We start from the raw sequence: 17,386 nt of genomic DNA, 5'->3' as shown, positions 1-17,386 counted from the left end.
AGTCCCGATGTTCATTTCGATGAATTTTATGTCAGGAAATTGAATCGTGAACATTTTGGTTCAAAAATGATCGATAATATTTTTCAAAATCCAATTCAACAAACACCTTCTCCTGACAGAGATATTGAAATCGATCTTGATTTACTTTTTGAACAACCCAAAACCGCTTACAATTCTGAACTTCTAACTACTTCTATTGATTCTACAGGAACAACCACTGAAGGAAATCCACAAACAAACCGAAATGATGCAGATCAATTCGAGGGGGAACCACCTACACATACTTCTTCATTGGAACAAACACCAAATCCTCCTTTAAATACCCCATCCCCAAATATCCAAAACAATCTCGATGCATCATTTATGAGGAAACCTTCAAACCTATTCCAAGATGAAACTCCCGGAGAAGAACAATGGGATACTGAAATTCCAATTATTATAGCGGAAGAGAATCGCTTAATAAAATGGACCAGAAACCACCCAACTGACCAAATCATCGGAGATCCAAACTCAGGCATCCAAACTAGAGCCGCAACTTCTAATGATTGTTTATTTGGAGCCTTCTTATCCATGACTGAACCCAAAACCATACATTCTGCTCTCAAAGATCCAGACTGGGTAAAAGCTATGCAAGAAGAGCTAGAAGAATTTGAAAGAAATGACGTATGGAATCTTGTCCCTACCCCACCCGATGTTTCTGTTATAGGTTCAAGATGGGTATTCAGAAACAAAACTGACGATCAAGGAATCGTTTGTCGAAACAAGGCACGTCTCGTAGTCAAAGGATATTCACAACAAGAAGGAATCGACTACGATGAAACATATGCTCCAGTCCAGAATTGAAGCAATTCGCATCTTTCTTGCATATGTTGCACATAAGAACTTCAAAGTATTCCAAATGGATGTTAAATGTGCATTCCTACATGGAGAGTTAGATCGCGATGTATACATCCAACAACCACCAGGTTTCGAAGATCCCAAATTTCCTGATCACAGCTTCAAATTGCAGAAAGCTGTCTATGGCTTGAAACAAGCACCCCGAGCCTGGTATGCCACATTGACAACCTTTCTCGAAGAATCAGGTTTTAAAAGAGGTTCAATCGATCAAACCCTCTTTCGTAAAATCTATAATAAACATCTTTTAATCGTACAAATATATGTTGATGACATTATTTTCGGTTCTACTGATGAATCTTTGAGTATTAAGTTTGCAGATCTAATGAAGAGCAAATTTGAAATGAGCATGATTGGGGAGATGACTACTTTTCTCGGACTTCAAATCAAACAGTCAACTGATGGCATTTTCATCAACCAAGAGAATTATGTCAAAAACCTACTCACTCGCTTTTCAATGGACAAATCCAATACCGCAAAAACCCCAATGGCTTTTGGATACAAAATCGATGCAGACTTAAATGGCAAACCTGTTGATCAGAAAAGATATCGTGGAATGATCGGATCACTCTTATACCTCACTGCCAGCAGACCTGACATCATGTTTTCTACATGTGTCTGTGCCAGATACCAAGCAAATCCTATGGAATCCCATGTAGTTGCTGTGAAACGCATCTTCAAATACCTAAAAGGCACTCCCAAACTTGGCCTTTGGTATCCAGCTAAATTCGATTTTCAGCTGAACGCTTTCACCGACTTAGACTATGGAGGATGCAAGTTACATAGAAAGAGTACATCTGGTAGCTGTCAATTCCTAGGAGGTAGACTAGTGAGTTGGACTTCAAAGAAACAGACTTGTGTATCCACATCAACAGCAGAAGCTGAATACGTCGCTGCCGCCAGCTGTTGTTCGCAAGTCATATGGATGCAAACTCAACCGCGAGACTATGGCTTCAAAATTTCACAAATTCCCATATTTTGTGACTCAACCAGTGCAATTGCCATTTCTCACAATCCCGTTCACCATTCCATGACAAAGCACATCGACATTCGATATCATTTCATCAAAGACAACATTCAAAAGGGTCATATCGAATTGCACTTCATCAACATCGAAGATCAAATTGCCGATGTCTTCACTAAGGCTTTCGATGAAACAAAGTTTCAATACTTCCTAGGCCGTTTAGGAATGTTAAATCCAGATAACATCCATCCTTAAACTTTTACTTTTTGTTTGTACAAAAGTGTGTTTACTTTCATTCAAAAGGAAAATTCAAAAAACAATTGAAAATTGCTTTCCTTTCAAAAATACCAAAAACATTCAAATAACCAATATTTCCAAAAATATTCAGAAAAACAAATCTTAAAAAAAAATTTAATAAAAGACTTGTCATAATAAGCTTTTATAGAACCTTGTGATTAATCTTCTCTTGACTTAATTTTCAGATGCTTATGCTCGATGAAGATTTTAAGTCATATTGATTCTCAATTGGAGTGAAGCTTCAAATATCCTACTTTTCATAATGTATATAACTTTATTTCCTTCGATTTTATTTCATTATTGACGATTTTAAACAATCAAGGGACATAAGGTTAGGAGGTTCAGATGAAAACAAAAACCCATGTGAGAATTTGTGCCTCGTCGATCTAAATCATTGTGGAAATCATTTCTTGTGAGCTTAGGTGTGTCACTATTGCTTATAAGGTATACCCAATTATACCTTGTCACGGTCTCATTTTTGCTTAGATATCAAAATGACCAGGGACGATACATTCATTTCTTACATACTAGACAAACTGTCTTTTATGCCACCTATCCCTACCTAGATAAAAGCCAACCAAAAATGAAGACTTGCGATCCCATGATCCATCAAGCAAACGACGACATATCCTTACAAGAAAACCAAAGGAGAAACAAATATCTATCAACATCTAATCCTCAAAGACAAATCAACAAGAAAACAAATGGATTCAATAAAGATATACCAAACAAAAAAAATATTCTATATTTGGTATTTTCAAACAAACTTTCAACCAAATGGTTATTTCAAAACAAAAATCATAAAATCCTGCGATTTGTTTTAACCATTTTTCACAAAAGAAGATATTTCAATCACTCAAGTCAAATACTCTTAAAAAGGTCTCAAATGTAGCAAATTCTCAATGCTAAAACAAAATATCTTTTTACAATAAATCGATATTGATCAACAAACAGGATACTATCAAAGAAGAAGCTGCAACAACAATGGATTTCCCGGGATACTGTAGACTTCATCACTGAAGAATCTTAGTTGCAAACTGCACTATGAAAATTGCTAAACCCCTCTACATGTATTTCCCGACGGAGAGAGAGTGAACTTTAATGGCATGAATGAAGAAACCCGCTGAGTAATGCCGAAACCAGTCTTATGTGATTGATTATCTAATAATGAGACTAAGTGATTTTACAGGAAAAGCATAGCTGAACACCTCCAATATGAGTGAGTCGTCAGAGAGAGATATCACTCATTTTTAGTGATCATTAACTTGTTCTGCTGCCAGAACAACCAAACACCCAAGTGAAGTGTGAGCTATACCTATGAGCGTTCATCTGAATCGACCTGTTAGACCACTTGTCGTCAGAAATAATGCTATAAAATCTTAAGAAATTTCTTTAGATACATATATGACTACCCTTTGATAACCGAACCCGAGACTTTGATTCGGAAACAAATTTCTGAAAATCTTTTACATAAGATATGTTAAACCAAGTCAAAAACTTTCAAATCAATTACTATGGTTTTATATATATGTTATCTATTGACAAATCTTTTATCTCAAATCATCAAAAGTTAAACTGTCAATGTGATTATATCATACCTGTCCTTATTTCAGCAATGATCACATAGGGGGAAATTGTTGAAAAATGTCTTTGTATGTGACATTGTATGTAACCATCACTAAAATAAGACGAGCTGTATTTGTATTATCTAACAAATATTATCAGTTATTTTAGGTTGCATGAATGCGTGATCAAAACGGAAAATACAAAAACCAGCGAATGACGAAAACACATATGCATGACTAAACAGTTTCAACGATATATATATATATATATATATATATATATATATATATATATATATTATATTCATATATTAGGTGGAAAGGTCAAAAGGAAAAGGGAGGGAAATGATAAGCCACCCCACCCCACGTTTTTTCTTCTACAACTTGCATACACCAGCCATTCTTTTCAATAAAAAAGACTAAGTGGTTGAAGACATTTCAAGTATATATGCACATGTGATAGTGTAGGTGATAATGAGAGAGAGAGAGAGAGAGAGAGAGAGAGATAGAAGAGAGTAAGAGAGATTCATATGTTATAGTGTGAGTGTTCATTTTTCTTTGTAAATTCCCTGGAACATAAAACTCTCTCAATCACCAAACAACAATAACCAAGAACATCAAGATCAACAACAACCAAAAATGAAGAACATTATCAACCATCTTCATCTTCTTCATTCAAACTCAAGGTGTTCATCTTCAACCCATCAAACATCATCATCTTCATAAACTTTCACCACCATCACCACCTTATATCAACCTCTAAACAACCTCAAAATACTCTCCAAACACCCTCCAAGTACCCTCCTTAAACCTCCTCCAAAAACCCTTTCAAATCACCACAACCATCATCACCTTGCTGTTTTTCGACATCAGAATTTGCAAGTTAAGAAAAAATTCACCGAGCACAACTCAACAAGATAATACGGGAGAGATTTGCACCGCAAATTATTCAGGACCTTACCTACATCCAGGAATTTTCCTCGATTTTTTTGACCACTGCAAACCCCAGAGAGACGCGAGAGAGAATTGGCTATCCAGAGAGATTTACTACGAAAATCTATATTCATAACCACCCAAAGCTCTTTCAACATCACCCTCTTTGTTACCTTATACCACCAAAACTACAACCTTATTCCACCTTCTACCACCCTCCAAATACCCACTTCAACCTCATCAAATCACCTTAAAAAAACCCATACCCACATACAAAAAACATTACCCGTGTATTTTGTATCGTTTTGTAAACAATTCATTGTTACATAAAAAGAACTTATTGTTACTTACCGGATTGAACTTTGAACAAATAGAGACACAGTCTATTAAGATCCAGTCCAACCCTAAGCCTGTTAGTCATTTATTTGACTAACAACTTGACAAAACAGTCGTTCCACAAGTCCCGTTCTAACACCACCTACTATATATATTTATATATTTTATTAACGCTTTATGTCATTTAAATACTGTCATTTATTTCATTTATAGCTTTCCAGTATTTATTTATTCCGCACTTCTTATCTTTCCGCATCTAATCTCATTAAATATATATATATGTCACCCAGTAACTGGTAACCGAGCCTTTTATTCGTGGTAATCAGATTGTTATATATTTCTAACGTTTGTAATGTATAATGTCTTAATAGGTAAAAAAATTGAATAGAATAAAAATAAGATGCAATTTTTAAAGTATGATGACTTAGTATGAAAAAATTGGAAGAAAAATGCAATTTTCAAAACATGACGTCTTAATATGAAAATTTTTAAAAGTTTAATGAAATTTTGTAATGTATAATGCCTTAATAGGTAAAACAATTGATTATTTTGAAAATAAGATACAATTTTTAAAGTATGATGCTTAATATGAAAAAATTGGAAGAAAATGCAATTTTCAAAACATGATGTCTTAATATGAAAATTTTTGAAAGTTTAATGTAATTTTGTAATGTATAGTGTCTTAATAGGTAAAATAAATTGAAAATTTTGAAAATAAGATGCAATTTTTAGAGTATGATAACTTAATATGAAAAAATTGGAAGAAAAATGCAATTTTCAAAACATGATGTCTTAATATGAAATTTTTTGAAATTTTAATGTAATTTTGTAATGTATAATGTCTTAATAGGTAAAACAATTGATTATTTTGAAAATAAGATGCAATTTTTAAAGTATGATGCTTAATATGAAAAAATTGGAAGAAAAATGTAATTTTCAAAACATGATGTCTTAATATGAAATTTTTTGAAGGTTTAATGTAATTTTGTAATGTATAATGTGTTGAAAAATATTTTTATATGTGATCATCACTGAAATAAGACGAATTAGTTTTATATTATCTAACAAATATTATCAGTTATTTCAGGTTGCGTGGATTCGTGCTTAATTATGAAATAGAAAAATATGCAAAAGACGAAATACGCAAGGACGGAAAAATAGACGCAATATTTGGTCGTTTGAAGACAAAACAAATCAAGACTAAAATCGTCAAGAATTTAAAAACCTCAAGGGTCAAAAATGGAAATTCAATTCACAATTGGATATATATATATATATATATATATATATATATATATATATATATATATATATATACACACTTGTGTATATATATATATATATATATATAAACAAGTGTGTATATATATATATATATATACACAAGTGTGTATATATATATATATATATACATATATATTATATAAATATATATGTATATACATTATATTGTATATATATATGTATGTATATTGTATATATATATATATATATATATATATATATATATATACAATATATATATTGTATATATATATATATATATATATATACAATATATATACATGAATCATGCATATATATATATATATATTGGAAAGAAATCTTCACAAAAGCAAAAGTACCAAACATCATGTGTATATATATATATATATATATATATATATATACACACTTGTATATATATATATATATATATTATATAAATATATATGTATATACATTATATTGTATATATATATGTATGTATATTGTATATATATATATATATATATATATATATATACAATATACAATATATATATTGTATATATATATATATATATATATATATATATATATACATGAATCATGCATATATATATATATATATATATTGGAAAGAAATCTTCACAAAAGCAAAAGTACCAAACATCATGTGTGCTTCCAACCTTTACAATCAATCACTTCATTACTTTTCCTTAAACAAACAAGAGTTGCTTGATTCATTTGCATATATATAGATGCATGTTTACATGAGTTTTGGTGTGTGTTTTGTGTTTCCTTGTAATATATCTCCTATTACTCTCTCATCTCAAGAAGAATAAACACATAGCCAACCTCAAAATACTCTCCAAACACCCTCCAAATACCCTCCTTAAACCTCCTCAAAAAACCCTTTCAAATCACCACAACTATCACCACCTTGCTGTTTTTCGACATCAGAATTTGCAAGTTAAGAAAAAATTCACCGAGCACAACTCAAGAAGAATCTACGGGAGAGATTTTCAGCGAAGATTATTCAAGACCTTACCTACATCCAGGAATTTTCCTCGATTTTTTTGACCACTGCAAACCCCAGAGAGACGCGAGAGAGAATTGGCTATCCAGAGAGATTTACTACGAAAATCTATATTCATAACCACCCAAAGCTCTTTCAACATCACCCTTTTTGTTACATTATACCACCAAAACTACAACCTTATTCCACCTTCTACCACCCTCCAAATACCCACTTCAACCTCATCAAATCACCTTAAAAAAACCCATACCCACATACAAAAAACATTACCCGTGTATTTTGTATCGTTTTGTAAACAATTCATTGTTACATAAAAAGAACTTATTGTTACTTACCGGATTGAACTTTGAACAAATAGAGACACAGTCTATTAAGATCCAGTCCAACCCTAAGCCTGTTAGTCATTTATTTGACTAACAACTTGACAAAACAGTCGTTCCACAAGTCCCGTTCTAACACCACCTACTATATATATATATTTATATATTTTATTAACGCTTTATGTCATTTAAATACTGTCATTTATTTCATTTATAGCTTTCAGTCATTTATAGCTTTCCAGTATTTATTTATTCCGCACTTCTTATCTTTCCGCATCTAATCTCATTAAATATATATATCTGTCACCCAGTAACTGGTAACCGAGCCTTTTATTCGTGGTAATCAGATTGTTATATATTTCTAACAATTGGTATCAGAGCCTGTGTGATTTACCTTGAAATTTTTGTCGAAAACTTTTGGTTAGCGTTTATAAACCTTCCATAAACTTTTCTTTAAAAATTTCATTTTAATATCACTTGTTCAAAATCCTTAAAAAAAAAATTTATTAAAAAAAATTTTAAAAAAAATTTAAAAAAAAAATCTTAAACAAAAAAATTCAGAGCTTGTGTGATTTACCTTGAAATTTTTGTCGAAAATTTTTGGTTAGCGTTTATAAACCTTCCATAAGCTTTTCTTTAAAAATTTCATTTTAATATCACTTGTTCAAAATCCTTAAAAATTAAAAAAATTTATTAAAAAAATTTAAAAAAAAAAAAAAAATTTTTAAAAAAATCTTAAACAAAAAAATTCAGAGCTTGTGTGATTTACTTTGAAATTTTTGTCGAAAACTTTTGGTTAGCGTTTATAAACCTTCCATAAGATTTTCTTTAAAAATTTCATTTTAATATCAATTGTTCAAAATCCTTTCAAAAACAAAAATTTTATTATGTCTTCTGCTAATTATTCCAACATGAACTCTGTTTCTATTGCTAACAGCTTGGGATCAGGTTCACGGGCACCCATACTTATACCTGAAGAGTATAATTCGTGGGTTGGCCGTATGAACCTTCATCTAAATACTTTAGGTGAAAATGTCTGGAAATGCGTGGAAGGAACGTATACTGGAATCTCTACAGAAGATATGGCCACTCTTGCTACAAATCAAATCACAATAGCCGAAAACAACAGAAAGCTTGAACTCCAAGCTAAAAAGGAACTAGTTTCTGGAATCCCACACAGTATTCTAAGTCAAATGGATGACATTATACTGTTAACCGCAAATCAAATTTGGGAAAGTTTAAAAAATCGTTTTTGTGGAAACGAAAGAATAATCGGAAACAAGAAAACATCCATTTTGAATGAATTTGACAATTTCAAAATGTTTTCATCAGAAACCATTCATGATGCTCACGACAGGTTCAATTTTATTGTTATTAAAATGAACAATTTGGGTATCAAAAAGTCACAACATGAGATAAATCTCAAATTTTTGAATAATCTTTTTGAAAGCTGGAAAATGGTAAAACTCATTATTCAGGGAAATCCAGCAATTCATACTGAATCTTTATACAATTTGTATGGAGAACTTCAATCGTATGAATCCTCTATTGAATCACCAACCACTACAACTTTTGGTGGACCATTAGCTCTTTTGTCCACATCTTCTCAACACCAAACACCCTTTTTCGATCAAAATCAAAACCAAGCATTTTTGGGAAATTGTTATAATTCTTTTGATTCAAATGATGAAGCGGATTATCAACAACTATGCGCCTTGGTAGCAAACACAAACCTACAAAGATTTTTACCAAATTCTGGTCAATCAAATTTCAGACCAAATTATCAAAACAGGCCATCTTTTGGACCAAACAATTCAGGTTTTCAACCAAGACCATACTTTGGACAAAACAATCCAGGTTTTCAACAAAGACCATCTTTTGGACAAAGTTCTCAAAGACCATCTTTCCAAAACTACCCAAACCAAGGTTTCCAAAACCGGGGATTTCAAAACAATCCCAATCCAATTTTTAATAACAACTCAAATCAAGGTTCTAACAACAATCAAAATTTTGGATTTCAGCAATCTCAACAAAAGAACCAAGCCCAGGCACCTGAAAGACCACCAATTCAAAGTCAAAAGGCTGACAGTGATAATGATGATGTGATCATTTGTCACAATTGTAAAGGAACAAATCACTATGCCCAGAATGTCGTGCTAAAAGCAAATCCAAAGTCAAGGACTCAGCATACTACGTTCAAAAAGCTGAAGAACTGAAGAAACAAGAAAAGAAAGATAAAGCTTTAATGGCAATCCACGAACCCAACGTCGAATACTGGCCAACTTCAGATGATGAAGCAGACTCTGAACCAGCACAGTCAAATTTCTGCTTCATGGCTGGTGAAGAAATACCTTCAAGGGCTCCAAACGTCATTGAACAGGTATGGAACATGGTTGTAGAACTTGGTTATTCTAAAACAATTTTTGAATCCCATATAACCAAGATTGAGAATAGCCTGCAAGTTGATCTCAATACATATCATAACAACATGGTTAAAAATGGACATTGTCAAGTCTGAATCACAAACGATGCAATTCAAACTCGGAGAAAATACAAGAACGATTTTGAAATTGGAAAGAGACGTTGAACAAAAATCTGAAGATAATGCTCACGTCTTGGAACAATTAAATCAAGCCCTAATTCAAAAGAGGGATTTGGAATTGAAAAACCAGTCAGTTATTTCTTCTGAAATTAAAGATATTTTAGAAATGGAAATCATTAAGTTGAAACAAAAATTTCAATCTTCAACTGATGAAAATTATGTTTTAACTCAAAAACTGACTGATTTTTCAAACAAAATCATATTTCTTGAATCCGAAAACAAAAGACTGCAAGGAAAATTGGATTCTATTAATATTGCTAGAAAATTAAGTGATGATATTTTCACTAAGGCAAAAACCTTAGGATCTGGCACAGTTAATACAAGTTATAAACCAGGAATTGGTAGAGAAGCATTTGAAAAGGAACAAATTGAAAACATGACAATTTGTGAAAACTCTGAATCCACTATACCAGATCTTTTCACATCTGCTAATGAGGAAGATTCAGATGACGAAACAGTTATCAACTGTAGCCCAGATGACACTGCTTTCACTGTTTCCAAAAAGTCTATCAAAAGAGTTGTAAAATCTGAAACAAACTCTGCTAGTTCTTCAACTCACCAAATCAAACATACCAATGAAACCACCAAAACCCCACTTAACAAACCAAAGGCTTTTGAAAACAAACCAAAGAAACCTGTTAAACCATACGTCATACCTCAAAAACAGGTTTCCAAACAAAAACCAAAACCTTTTCAAAAACCTTTTGAAAACCGCTTTCAAGAGATCACCTTTAAAAATTCAATGAACTTTCAAAAACGACCAAATCAGAAAGTTTCAAAACATCATCTTCAAAAAGTCTTTCATAACCGCCAATCACATCCCAGATATGAAGAGAACTTTTCAAAAAAAAATTCACATCTAGGATATCATTCACCAAATCACAGATTTTATCAACCAACGAATTTTCATAAACAAATCACTTTTTGGGAAAATTTGATAAATAAAATCAAACCTCAACCATTCCATCCTTATAAACCAAACTCTTATAGCAATATGAAGTCAAATGCTACAAGAAGTACGGTAAACAAAAAACCCAAAATAAAAACAACTAACAAACCAGGACCCATTCAGATTTGGGTACCTAAATCTTCTGTCTAAATTGCAGGTATCTAATGCTGGAGAACCCAAGGATGATACATGATATATTGATAGTGGCTGCTCCAAGCATATGACAGGAAACCGAAACTACCTGCGTGACTTCAAACCCACCCAAACAAATCAAGATGTTACCTTCGGCAACAACATGACGGCAAAAATCAAAGGTTATGGAAACATAACAAATGGTAATTTCACCATAAAGAAAGTTGCCTATGTCGATGACCTGAAACACAACCTCATCAGTGTTTCTCAACTGTGTGATAACAATCTTGAAGTCCTATTCACCAAACAAAGAAGCTTGATCATGGACGCCAAAACCAAAGAAATCATTGTTGATTCTTACCGTGCCGGAAATATGTATCCACTTGACATGGATCTTATCTATGGTAAACCCGATATATGTCTGCTATCAAAAGCCCCAGCAGATATCAGTTGGTTATGGCACCGCCGCCTTTCCCATCTAAACTTTGGGTACATCAACAAACTGATCGGCGATGATCTTGTTAGAGGACTGCCACTTCTGAAGCTTGATAATGAAACTCTGTGTGTCGTATGTGAAAAAGGAAAACTTTCCAAATCAACTCACAAAAGCATCTCAGAATCTAGTGTATCCGAACCACTAGAATTGTTGCACATAGACCTTTGTGGCCCTGCAAAAACCCAAACCATACAAGGGAAGAAGTATATTCTTGTTGTCGTTGATGGTTTCTCGCGCTTTACTTGGGTCTTTTTCTTAAGACTAAAATCAGAAGCACCTGAAGAGATGATCAACTTCATCAAACAAATCGAACTGAAGCTCAAACGACCTGTTCGAAGAATCCGAAGTGATAATGGTTTAGAGTTCAAAAACAAGACTCTAGATTCATTTCTCAAAGACAAAGGAATTGAACATAACTTCTCAGCCCCATACACTCCACAACAGAACGGCGTTGTCGAAAGAAGGAACAGAACTCTATGTGAAGCTGCAAGATCAATGCTTATCTTCGCTGATCTGCCACAATACTTCTGGGCAGAAGCAATAGCCACAGCTTGCTACACTCAAAATCGTTCCTTAATCCATAAACATCTTCATAAAACACCATATGAAGTCATTAACAACCGAAAACCAAACATCAAATTTTTCCATATTTTTGGTTGTCGATGCTTCATAAAGAACAATAAAGACCACCTCTCAAAATTTGAATCAAGGTCGGACGAAGGAATTTTCCTTGGTTACTCATTTTCTTCAGCTGCTTATCGAGTACTGAACAAACGTACCAGAGTAATTGAAGAAAGTACCGATGTTCATTTCGATGAATTTTATGTCAGGAAATTGGATCGTGAACATTTTGGTTCAAAAATGATCGATAATATTTTTCAAAATCCAATTCAACAAACACCTTCTCCTGACAGAGATATTGAAATCGATCTTGATTTACTTTTTGAACAACCCAAAACCGCTAACAATTCTGAACTTCTAACTACTTCTATTGATTCTACAGGAACAACCACTGAAGGAACTCCACAAACAAACCAAAATGATGCAGATCAATTCGAGGGGGAACCACCTACACATACTTCTTCATTGGAACAAACACCAAATCCTCCTTTAAATACCCCATCCCCAAATATCCAAAACAATACCGATGCATCATTTATGGGGGAACCTTCAAACCTATTCCAAGATGAATCTCCCGGAGAAGAACAATGGGATACTGAAATTCCAATTATTATAGCGGAAGAGAATCGCTTAATAAAATGGACCAGAAACCACCCAACTGACCAAATCATCGGAGATCCAAACTCAGGCATCCAAACTAGAGCCGCAACTTCTAATGATTGTTTATTTGGAGCCTTCTTATCCATGACTGAACCCAAAACCATACATTCTGCTCTCAAAGATCCAGACTGGGTAAAAGCTATGCAAGAAGAGCTAGAAGAATTTGAAAGAAATGACGTATGGAATCTTGTCCCTACCCCACCCGATGTTTCTGTTATAGGTTCAAGATGGGTGTTCAGAAACAAAACTGACGATCAAGGAATCGTTTGTCGAAACAAGGCATGTCTCGTAGTCAAAGGATATTCACAACAAGAAGGAATCGACTACGATGAAACATATGCTCCAGTTGCTAGAATTGAAGCAATTCGCATCTTTCTTGCATATGCTGCACATAAGAACTTCAAAGTATTCCAAATGGATGTTAAATGTGCATTCCTACATGGAGAGTTAGATCGCGATGTATACATCCAACAACCACCAGGTTTCGAAGATCCCAAATTTCCTGATCACAGCTTCAAATTGCAGAAAGCTGTCTATGGCTTGAAACAAGCACCCCGAGCCTGGTATGCCACATTGACAACCTTTCTCGAAGAATCAGGTTTTAAAAGAGGTTCAATCGATCAAACCCTCTTTCGTAAAATCTATAATAAACATCTTTTAATCGTACAAATATATGTTGATGACATTATTTTCGGTTCTACTGATGAATCTTTGAGTATTAAGTTTGCAGATCTAATGAAGAGCAAATTTGAAATGAGCATGATTGGGGAGATGACTACTTTTCTCGGACTTCAAATCAAACAGTCAACTGATGGCATTTTCATCAACCAAGAGAATTATATCAAAAACCTACTCACTCGCTTTTCAATGGACAAATCCAATACCGCAAAAACCCCAATGGCTTTTGGATACAAAATCGATGCAGACTTAAATGGCAAACCTGTTGATCAGAAAAGATATCGTGGAATGATCGGATCACTCTTATACCTCACTGCCAGCAGACCTGACATCATGTTTTCTACATGTGTCTGTGCCAGATACCAAGCAAATCCTATGGAATCCCATGTAGTTGCTGTGAAACGCATCTTCAAATACCTAAAAGGCACTCCCAAACTTGGCCTTTGGTATCCAGCTAAATCCGATTTTCAGATGAACGCTTTCACCGACTCAGACTATGGAGGATGCAAGTTAGATAGAAAGAGTACATCTGGTAGCTGTCAATTCCTAGGAGGTAGACTAGTGAGTTGGACTTCAAAGAAACAGACTTGTGTATCCACATCAACAGCAGAAGCTGAATACGTCGCTGCCGCCAGCTGTTGTTCGCAAGTCATATGGATGCAAACTCAATTGCGAGACTATGGCTTCAAAATTTCACAAATTCCCATATTTTGTGACTCAACCAGTGCAATTGCCATTTCTCACAATCCCGTTCACCATTCCATGACAAAGCACATCGACATTCGATATCATTTCATCAAAGACAACATTCAAAAGGGTCATATCGAATTGCACTTCATCAACACCGAAGATCAAATTGCCGATGTCTTCACTAAGGCTCTCGATGAAACAAAGTTTCAATACTTCCTAGGCCGTCTAGGAATGTTAAATCCAGATAACATCTATCCTTAATCTTTTACTTTTTGTTTGTACAAAAGTGTGTTTACTTTCATTCAAAAGGAAAATTCAAAAACAATTGAAAATTGCTTTCCTTTTAAAAATTACCAAAAACATTCAAATAACCAATATTTCCAAAAACATTCAGAAAAACAAATCTTTAAAAAAATTAATAAAAGACTTGCCATAATAAGCTTTTATAGAACCTTGTGATTAATCTTCTCTTGACTTAATTTTCAGATGCTTATGCTCGATGAAGATTTTAAGTCATATTGATTCTCAATTGGAGTGAAGGTTCAAATATCCTACTTTTCATAATGTATATAACTTTATTTCCTTCGATTTTATTTCATTATTGACGATTTTAAACAATCAAGGGACATAAGGTTAGGAGGTTCAGATGAAAACAAAAACCCATGTGAGAATTTGTGCCTCGTCGATCTAAATCATTGTGGAAATCATTTCTTGTGAGCTTAGGTGTGTCACTATTGCTTATAAGGTATACCCAATTATACCTTGTCACGGTCTCATTTTTGCTTAGATATCAAAATGACCAGGGACGATACATTCATTTCTTACATACTAGACAAACTGTCTTTTATGCCACCTATCCCTACCTAGATAAAAGCCAACAAAAAATGAAGACTTGCGATCCCATGATCCATCAAGCAAACAATGACATATCCTTACAAGAAAACCAAAGGAGAAACAAATATCTATCAACATCTAATCCTCAAAGACAAATCAACAAGAAAACAAATGGATTCAATAAAGATATACCAAACAAAAAAATATATATATTCTATATTTGGTATTTTCAAACAAACTTTCAACCAAATGGTTATTTCAAAACAAAAATCATAAAATCCCGCGATTTGTTTTAACCATTTTTCACAAAAGAAGATATCTCAATCACTCAAGTCAAATACTCTTAAAACGGTCTCAAATGTAGCAAATTCTCAATGCTAAAACAAAATATCTTTTTACAATAAATCGATATTGATCAACAAACAGGATACTATCAAAGAAGAAGCTGCAACAACAATGGATTTCCCGGGATACTGTAGACTTCATCACTGAAGAATCTTAGTTGCAAACTGCACTATGAAAATTGCTAAACCCCTCTACATGTATTTCCCGACGGAGAGAGAGAGTGAACTTTAATGGCATGAATGAAGAAACCCGCTGAGTAATGCCGAAACCAGTCTTATGTGATTGATTATCTAATAATGAGACTAAGTGACTTTACAGGAAAAGCATAGCTGAACACCTCCAATATGAGTGTGAGTCGTCAGAGAGAGATATCACTCATTTTTAGTGATCATTAACTTGTTCTGCTGCCAGAACAACCAAACACCCAAGTGAAGTGTGAGCTATACCTATGAGCGTTCATCTGAATCGACCTGTTAGACCACTTGTCGTCATTAATAATGCTATAAAATCTAAGGAAATTTCTTTAGATACATATATGACTACCCTTTGATAACCGAACCCGAGACTTTGATTCGGAATCAAATTTCTGAAAATCTTTTACATAAGATACGTTAAACCAAGTCACAAACTTTCAAAACGATTACAATGGTTTTATATATATCTTCTCATTGACAAAACTTTTATCCCAAATCTTCAAGATTAAAACTGTTAATGTGATTATATCTATCCTTATTTCATCAATGATCACATAGGGGGAAATTGTTGAAAAATATTTTTATATGTGATCATCACTGAAATAAGACGAATTGGTTTTATATTATCTAACAAATATTATCAGTTATTTCAGGTTGCGTGGATTCGTGCTTAATTATGAAATAGAAAAATATGCAAAAGACGAAATACGCAAGAACGGAAAAATAGACGCAATATTTGGTCGTTTGAAGACAAAACAAATCAAGACTAAAATCGTCAAGAATTTAAAAACCTCAAGGGTCAAAAATGGAAATTCAATTCACAATTGGATATATATATATATATATATATATATATATATATATATATATATATATATATATATATACAAGTGTTCGTGTGTGTATATATATATATATATATATATATATATATATATATATATTATATAAATATATATGTATATACATTATATTGTATATATATATGTATGTATATTGTATATATTGTATATATATATATATATATATATATATATACATGAATCATGCATATATATATATATTGGAAAGAAATCTTCACAAAAGCAAAAGTACCAAACATCATGTGTGCTTCCAACCTTTACAATCAATCACTTCATTATTTTTCCTTAAACAAACAAGAGTTGCTTGATTCATTTGCATATATATAGATGCATGTTTACATGAGTTTTGGTGTGTGTTTTGTGTTTCCTTGTAATATATCTCCTATTACTCTCTCATCTCAAGAAGAATAAACACATAGCCAACCTCAAAATACTCTCCAAACACCCTCCAAATACCCTCCTTAAACCTCCTCAAAAAACCCTTTCAAATCACCACAACTATCACCACCTTGCTGTTTTTCGACATCAGAATTTGCAAGTTAAGAAAAAATTCACCGAGCACAACTCAAGAAGAATCTACAGGAGAGATTTTCAGCGCAGATTATTCAAGACCTTACCTACATCCAGGAATTTTCCTCGATTTTTTTGACCACTGCAAACCCCAGAGAGACGCGAGAGAGAATTGGCTATCCAGAGAGATTTACTACGAAAATCTATATTCATAACCACCCA

The 17,386-nt window shown here is 33.2% G+C and overlaps 1 long non-coding RNA gene across 4 annotated transcripts in view; it reads left to right on the top strand.

Moving 5' to 3' along the window:
* LOC145166086 (uncharacterized) overlaps positions 1-16,597 on the top strand; it is a 31,698-nt gene extending 15,101 nt beyond the window's left edge. Inside the window, exons 4-5 of one of the 4 annotated variants that reach the window (XR_013740351.1) lie at positions 9,612-9,970; positions 16,445-16,597. This is a non-coding gene — a long non-coding RNA (uncharacterized LOC145166086). Of the gene's footprint in view, positions 1-6,067; positions 6,241-9,611; positions 9,971-11,298; positions 12,234-16,444 lie in introns of those variants that run through there. The other 3 variants (XR_013740350.1, XR_013740349.1, XR_013740348.1) reach the window with 3 other exon arrangements.
* Positions 16,598-17,386: the final 789 nt, after the last annotated feature.

This window comes from Lactuca virosa, chromosome 3 (genome assembly GCF_052849685.1).
Source record: "Lactuca virosa cultivar CGN04683 chromosome 3, Lactuca_virosa_CGN04683_v6, whole genome shotgun sequence".
Lineage (NCBI taxonomy): Eukaryota > Viridiplantae > Streptophyta > Magnoliopsida > Asterales > Asteraceae > Lactuca > Lactuca virosa.
Note: the sequence above shows the minus strand (reverse complement) of the source record. Positions and strands in the feature narration are given on the sequence as shown.